The sequence below is a fragment of the Littorina saxatilis genome, linkage group LG12 (genome assembly GCF_037325665.1).
Source record: "Littorina saxatilis isolate snail1 linkage group LG12, US_GU_Lsax_2.0, whole genome shotgun sequence".
Taxonomy (NCBI): domain Eukaryota; kingdom Metazoa; phylum Mollusca; class Gastropoda; order Littorinimorpha; family Littorinidae; genus Littorina; species Littorina saxatilis.
Genome location: NC_090256.1, coordinates 6,086,209 through 6,094,631, shown reverse-complemented (window position 1 = coordinate 6,094,631; position 8,423 = coordinate 6,086,209). Strand labels below are relative to the sequence as shown.

The window sequence follows — 8,423 nt, the reverse complement described above, 5'->3', positions numbered from 1 at the left end:
CAATGAGTTAAACGTCTTGCAGATAAGAGGCCTCGACATTTCCACACATGATCAGTTGTTTAATAATTATCCCCGCGTGATTAAGGTTTGATCAGCATAAACCTCAGGTCTCACGTGCAAGCCTGAAACTAATACTGCCGCGTTTGTGTGCTTCAGTTGTGATAAAAAAAATGAATGCCAGGTTGATGACATGTAGGTGTTCGATTGAAATGAACGCCTTAGCTCACATTACATGTACTTTTATGAACTTTGTAACTCGTTAACTGTATGCAAAAGTACACGAACTAACACAGACACACAGCCAAAGCCATAGACGTAGTCATACGCACATACATGCAAACGCACAAACGCAGAGAGAGAGAGAGAGAGAGAGAGAGAGAGAGAGAGAGAGAGAGAGAGAGAGAGAGAGAGAAGGAGAAGAGAGAGAGAGAAGGAGAAGAGAGAGAGAGAAACAGAGAGAGACAGAGAGAGAAAGAGAGAGAGAGACAGAGAGAGAGAGAGAGAAAGAGAGAGACAGAGAGAGAGAAAGTGAGAAGAAAGTGAGAAGAGAGAGAGAGAAAGAGAGAGACAGAGAGAGAAATGAGAGAGAGAGAAAGTGAGAAAAGAGAGAGAGTGTGTGTGTGTGAGAGAGAGAGAGAGAGAGAGAGAGAGAGAAAGTGTGAGAGAGAGAAAGTGAGAAGAGAGAGAGAAAGTGAGAGAGAGAGACAGAGACAGAGACAGGGAGAGAGAGAGAAAGTGAGAGAGAGAGAGAGAAAGAGAGAGAGACAGAGAGAGAGAGAAAGTGAGAGAGAGAGAGAGAGACAGAGAGAGAGAGAGAGAGAGAAAGTGAGAGAGAGAGAAAATGAGAGAGAGACAGAGACAGAGAGAGAGAGAAAGTGAGAGAGAGAGCTCGGGAGAGAGAGAGAGAGAGAGAGAGAGAGAGAGAGAGAGAGAGAGAGAGAGAGAGAGAGAGAGAGAAGACACATTCGTTAATAACGAGGGTAATGGAATAATCACACAGGCTCAGGTGCTTTTTGACATTCAGCCCTCGCCAATGAGAGGGACTTAAAAAAAAGAATCTAATGCTAATACGAGATAGATAGAGACGTATCAGTGAAGGGAGGCAGGCAGAAAAGCACTTGAACAGCTGGGGAAGAAGATCGCACATTGGACAACTGTTTTGCCCACTCACAGCTTCCAAGCAATCGATAGAATCAAGATGACACCAAATAATTTTTTATGAACAAATTTAATGTAGCTCTCACACTCAGATTAAAATATGAAAAGATTTCAGATACAACGACAAAGTGTTTTACTGTGTTTCACACTTTTTCGTAACTGGCTCGTCTGCCGCAGGTAAAAGTGAAGACAAATCCATCCTACAACAGTCAGAACAGTTAAAACAAATAAGTACATTAGAAATAAGACGAATCTGAACCACATTAGGGGCCTACATGGTTCTTTGAGTTTGTGTGTGTGTGTGTGTGTGTGTGTGTGTGTGTGTGTGTGTGTGTGCGTGCGTGCGTGTGTGTGTGTGTGTGTGTGTGTGCGTGTGTGTGTGTGTGTGCGTGCGTGTGAGTGAGTATGTGTGTGTGTGTGTGTGTGCGCGCGCACGCGTGAATTAGTAAGTGTGTGTGTGTGCGCGAATGCGCGCGTGCGTGCGTGAATGCGCGCGTTTGTGCGTGTGTCTTCCTGATTTCTTCGCCGGCTCTACTTACACTAATTCCATTGAAAGGACTGAGGATGCATGTCACAACATTGTACCTAGCTCTCGAGAATAACTCACATTGAAAGGACTGAGGATGCATGTCACAACATTGTACCTAGCTCTCGAGAATAACTCACATTGAAAGGACTGAGGATGCATGTCACAACATTGTACCTAGCTCTCGAGAATAACTCACATTGAAAGGACTGAGGATGCATGTCACAACATTGTACCTAGCTCTCGAGAATAACTCACATTGAAAGGACTGAGGATGCATGTCACAACATTGTGCCTAGCTCTCGAGAATAACTCACATTGAAAGGACTGAGGATGCATGTCACAAAATTGTACCTCGCTCTCGAGAATAACTCACATTGAAAGGACTGAGGACGCATGTCACAACATTGTACCTAGCTCTCGAGAATAACTCACATTGAAAGGACTGAGGACGCATGTCACAACATTGTACCTAGCTCTCGAGAATAACTCACATTGAAAGGACTGAGGACGCATGTCACAACATTGTACCTAGCTCTCGAGAATAACTCACATTGAAAGGACTGAGGATGCATGTCACAACATTGTACCTCGCTCTCGAGAATAACTCACATTGAAAGGACTGAGGACGCATGTCACAACATTGTACCTCGCTCTCGAGAATAACTCACATTGAAAGGACGGAGGACGCATGTCACAACATTGTACCTCGCTCTCGAGAATAACTCACATTGAAAGGACTGAGGATGCATGTCACAACATTGTACCTCGCTCTCGAGAATAACTCACATTGAAAGGACTGAGGACGCATGTCACAACATTGTACCTAGCTCTCGAGAATAACTCACATTGAAAGGACTGAGGATGCATGTCACAACATTGTGCCTAGCTCTCGAGAATAACTCACATTGAAAGGACTGAGGACGCATGTCACAACATTGTGCCTAGCTCTCGAGAATAACTCACATTGAAAGGACTGAGGACGCATGTCACAACATTGTGCCTAGCTCTCGAGAATAACTCACATTGAAAGGACTGAGGACGCATGTCACAACATTGTGCCTAGCTCTCGAGAATAACTCACATGTAAATAACAATGATCAGCGTGGATACCCCCCGCGGGTTAGGGGGAGTCCCATATTGGTTGGGACGAGAAAGAATTTACCCGATGCTACCCAGCATGTCGTAAGAGGCGACTAACGGTTCTGTTTCTCCCTTTACCCTTGTTAAGTGTTTCTTGTATAGAATATAGTCAATGTTTGTAAAGATTTTAGTCAAGCAGTATTTAAGAAATGTTAAGTCCTTTGTACTGGAAACTTGCATTCTCCCAGTAAGGTCATATATTGTACTACCTGGAGGAATTTTTTGATTAGTGCTTTTGTGAACAAGAAACAATTAACAAGTGGCTCTATCCCATCTCCCCCCTTTCCCCTATCCCATCTCCCCCCTTTCCCCGTCGCGATATAACCTTGAATGGTTGAAAACGACGTTAAACACCAAACAAAGAAAGAAAGAATCAGCGTGGATGCTTCCTGTATTGAGTGGATTTTGTTTTCGCTGCACTACTTTCGTTTTTTGCAAAACGACTCTCATGTCAACGGTCATTCTTCAACTGTGCACGCTTAAGCGGCTTTGGACGAGACGTTTACACGTCAGCTCCTTGAAAAGTTGCTATTGTATTATTTTCTACACGGTTACTTTAGAATTTCGACTCCAACACTTTGAGTCCTGAAGTAAACGTGCTCTGAAAAATGAATGTACCTTTAAACTGCAAAAGAGGCTTCACCAAAATCGTACCTTGATGAGTCCGGGCACCGTTGACCACAAGGTGTAATTTGGAATGATTTCCTTTCCTGAAGCTTTTCTCGCAAACTTTTGAATGACCACGCCGGAGGCAGCGTAGATTACCAAAATGCTAAAAAATCTGAAATAAACCGAGAAAGGTGTAGGCCTATCCGTAACATCCAACCACTACCACAACCACCACCACACCACGCGCAAACACACACACACACACACACACACACACACACACGTACACACACGCACGCACGCACGCACACACGCACACACACACGCACGCAAGCACGCACGCAAGCACGCACGCACAGACCCACGCACACACACACACACAAACACACACAAACACACACACACACACACACACACACACTCACACACATACACACACATACACACACACATACCACATCACAAACACATTCACAATCCTTCTCACAAAATTCCGAACCTTTTTAAAGACCCCCGCTTATCGACTTTCTTTTTTTTCTTCTCCCCTAACCCCCACAACTACGACGCGCCGTTTGATGCTAACTGTAGAGAGAAACCCTACATACGTACAGTTACTACTATTAGTATCAAACGGCGCGTCCTCCACACCCGTCTAATGATTATGGCGTCTCACGCTATGGTGATGATGCTTCCAATGGAAATCCCTGCTGTTCCGCCGCCCCCGCTGGGTCCGGGGTTCGGCCCAGGTCCAGGTCCATCTTTAGGGCAACAGTGAATGCTGTTCAGCGACATTTCCTGTAACAATAACAATAACAATAACAATAGTAAGAATCTTAAACGAAATGAGGCAGAGCGTTGTTAAGATATCAAATAACCAAAGGGAAGTAATCGCTCTTTATGCATACGACATGTGTAATGGAGTAAGCGAGAGTTGTACGGAACCTTTCTCCTGGCACCTGAGAGAATAACAAGCATTGAAATGAACAAGCGACTTTCATCCTCAAAAAAGGATGACCGCCGCAAGCCGATCATAATTATGCTCATCATTCTCCAAGGCAATCAATGCTTGTTATTCTCTCAGGTGCCAGGAGAAAGGTTCCGTACAACTCTCGCTTACTCCATTACACATGTCGTATGCATAAAGAGCGATTACTTACCTTTGGTTATTTGATATAATAACAATAGTAATACAAATAACAATAACAATAGCAATAACAATAGAAATAGCAATAACATTAAAAAATACAGTAACAACAGAAATGACTGTCCAATATAATAAACGCATTACTTGTACAATGGACATTTTTCTCAGACACATGTAAACTTTTCATGTCAACGTATTTTCCGTAATAAAAGATTTTTTTTTTTTTTTTTTTTTACAAATTCAATACGACAATAACACATAAACCACATACGTATTACAAGCAAACATACTGCCACTTTATCAATTCAAAATGTTAGGGAGGAGAAGGAGGATGAGAGGGAGGAGGAGGAGGAGGAGGAAAGGGCGGGGATTTGGGACGGCACAAAGACAGAAACAAATCAAACAAGAGGCGAAGCCTTCAAGGCTCACGTAAGAAATCGACAAACAGTAACACAAACTCAATCACTCCGTCACACATACACACACACACACACACACACACACACACACACACACACACACACACACACACACACACACACACACACACACACACACACACACACACACACACACACAGTAAGCATAGGTGAAACTATGCAAGAAAGCGAGACCCTGGATCTGCCAAGAAGTCTCGGCCCGCTCACAATAACAATGACCGAGACTTTCAGTAATTCCTTTGCGTGACGTCTAACCCTCTTACGTCATAATGTGACGTCTTCAAATAGTTTCTATCACACACGTCGAACACTTTTGACCGAGACTGACGTAATCCATAGACTCGGAAATGTTAAAGTTTCTACCACAGACATACACACATACATACATACGCACGCACAGACAGACAAAGTTTATCATCGCATAGGCTACACTTACGTGAGCCAAAAACCTGTACCTCCTTTTCAGGCAAACACAGTGACACAGGGACAAAAACCAAGAACAGTGTTTGAGAGCGTGAGTGAGCGACTGAAAAACTCAGTGGAACAATAAATCGATCAGTCAGTAATTCTAGTCAGCTTGGAATTTAAGTATATATACTAGATGAATACCCGCTTCGCCGGGTAGCCGGCTTCGCCGGGAAGAAGTAGAGCCGAATACCCGGCTTCGCCGGCGCACCGTACGAAGGAAGGGAGATAAACGCGCAAAACACTGGAGAAGATAAGGAAGAGTTACTGGGAATGGATGTACAGAAAAACCAAAATCGGTTCAGAGCTGCGCGCTGAGAGCACGTGTTGAAAATTTTCATCGACCAGATTGTGTTTTGGGTCTACCTGAATATGCCCACCAAATTTGAAGCAGATCCATCGAGAACTTTGGCCGTGCATCGCGAAGTGACCGACAGACAGACAGACAGACACAGACAAGCCGTCTATAGATATAGATATATATACAAATGTGAGCAAACGAGTGTGAAAGAATCTTTATGCTCATGCGTTGGAGTTGTCTCTATGGCGGCGTAAGTAGATAGGAGTGATGTCGCGGATGCCCAAATGAAAAGGACATTACTTAATCTTGAAGAAAAAAATGTGTACGAAAGTAAGCAAATTGATTAATTCAACAAAATGATGGACAACTCTCACATAAGTAGAAGTCTGTATCTCTCCCACGACGTTGAGTGTGCCTGGGTTATCATTCGGGTCGCAAATCAGAGCAACAATCAGAGCCCTGGAAAAAGAAAGAGTTCTTTTCAAACATATGTCAATATCAACAGTATAGAAGTTGTTTCGCTTAAAATGATGACCGGTGGATTAGAGGTAAAACCGCTTTTAGTGACAAAGAGATGGACAACAAGAACAAACACGCACCGAACGAACAATACGTCCCTGTAAATAGACAGTTTCAAAATTCGTCAGAGAAATGACAAGTCGCGTAAAGCGAAAATACAATATTTAGTCAAGTAGCTGTCGAACTCACAGAATGAAACTGAACGCAACGCAACGCAGCAAAACCGTATACTCGTAGCATCGTCACTCCACCGCCCGTGGCAAAGGCAGTGCCCGTGGAATTGACAAGAAGAGCGGGGTATTCGTTGCGCTGAGAAGGATAGCACGCTTTTCTGTACCTCTCTTCGTTTTAACTTTCTGAGCGTGTTTTTAATCCAAACATATTATATCTATATGTTTTTGGAATCAGGAACCAACAAGGAATAAGATAAAAGTGTTTTTAACTTGATTTCGAAAAAAAAAATTTGATAATAATTTTTATATATTTAATTTTTAGAGCTTGTTTTTAATCCGAATATAACATATTTATATGTTTTTGGAATCAGCAAATGATGGAAAATAAGATAAACGTAAATTTGGATAGTTTTATAAATTTTTATTTTTTTTTACAATTTTCAGATTTTTAATGACCAAAGTCATTAATTAATTTTTAAGCCACCAAGCTGAAATGCAATACCGAAGTCCGGGCTTCGTCGAAGATTACTTGACCAAAATTTCAACCAATTTGGTTGAAAAATGAGGGCGTGACAGTGCCGCCTCAACTTTCACGAAAAGCCGGATATGACGTCATCAAAGACATTTATCAAAAAAATGAAAAAAACGTCTGGGGATTTCATACCCAGGAACTCTCATGTCAAATTTCATAAAGATCGGTCCAGTAGTTTAGTCTGAATCGCTCTACACACACACACACACACACACACAGACACACAGACACACAGACACACGCACATACACCACGACCCTCGTTTCGATTCCCCCTCGATGTTAAAATATTTAGTCAAAACTTGACTAAATATAAAAACGAACGAACAGACTTAGGGCAAACACCAACAAACTGCAAGTTGTCTCTTTCGTGAATTCGGTCGTTATTGATAGCAATACAACGGACAGATTGAGAACAGACAGAGAATTGACACTAACACAAATCAAGGAAGTTCCGACCCAACGATTACCAGGAGACCAGGGCTGAGGTGCACGAAGCGGATGAGAACAAGCCGCGGGTTCTGATTGGTTGAAATCACAATAAATCTCACTTTCAACCAATCTGACCCCTGCGGCTGCGTACCACTCATTTGGGTGGCACCCGGTTTCGCTTCGTTCACTTCAGCCCTGGAGCATCAAGCAGACGAAGCCAGTTGGATTTTAGAAAGTCGAATCCTGAATGCATCAAATGAAAACGAGTTCGACTATTGTTGAGAGGCCAAGAAGTCGGAGAAAGCAAAGAGGAAAACCGGCGAGAATTGCCGTCTGTGTATTTTTACCTGGAAATACCTGGGATGACGTAAACGACCCCAATTCTGATTGTTAGTAGTTAATTCATGTGTGATGGTCTTTCTTAAAATCAGAACAGAACTGTACATCTCTTTTAGGCAACACTTTTCCGAGGGGAGGTAATAGGGGGGGGGGGGGGGGGCTTACAAATTACCTTATACTGCCTCCCGAGTCACTGCCCGTGTACCGTACGTTGAGGTTGCCGGTGGATGTGTCTGTGTTGAACTGTGCAGTGTCCTGTGTGCCTATAGGATAGGCTGTAGTCTTGTCTGCAGAAACCTGGCATCCCTGTTAGAAAATATACAACGTGTTGAAGTGTTGTTGACATATTTCAAACATTTTAAGGAGGGACTGAAATGGTTTCTCTTGATACCTCCTAACCCAGTATGTCAGAGAGAACAGTACGGTTGATACACTGGCACGAGGTACACGTGTGTTAAAGTAAAAAAAAAAAAAAAAAAATAGAGAACATTTCTAGAGCGCATAAATTTAAAGCTTAAACCTGGTCAGAGCGCTTAACAATCATTGGGAAAATACACACACACAAACATTTCATTCCGTTTACATCTCATTCACATAATTATAAATTAGAACACAGTATAGGATAGGTTGACGTCTCGTCCCC

The 8,423-nt window shown here is 42.8% G+C and overlaps 1 long non-coding RNA gene across 1 annotated transcript; it reads right to left on the bottom strand.

Annotated features, from left to right (window-relative positions):
* Window positions 1-1,233: 1,233 nt before the first annotated feature.
* On the bottom strand, window positions 1,234-8,395 carry LOC138981135 (uncharacterized). Its single transcript, XR_011460570.1, has 5 exons — window positions 7,953-8,395; window positions 6,161-6,245; window positions 4,110-4,231; window positions 3,482-3,608; window positions 1,234-1,358 (listed from the first exon to the last, which is right to left on the bottom strand). It is a non-coding gene; the product is annotated as an uncharacterized lncRNA (long non-coding RNA).
* Between the last annotated feature and the right edge of the window lie 28 nt (window positions 8,396-8,423).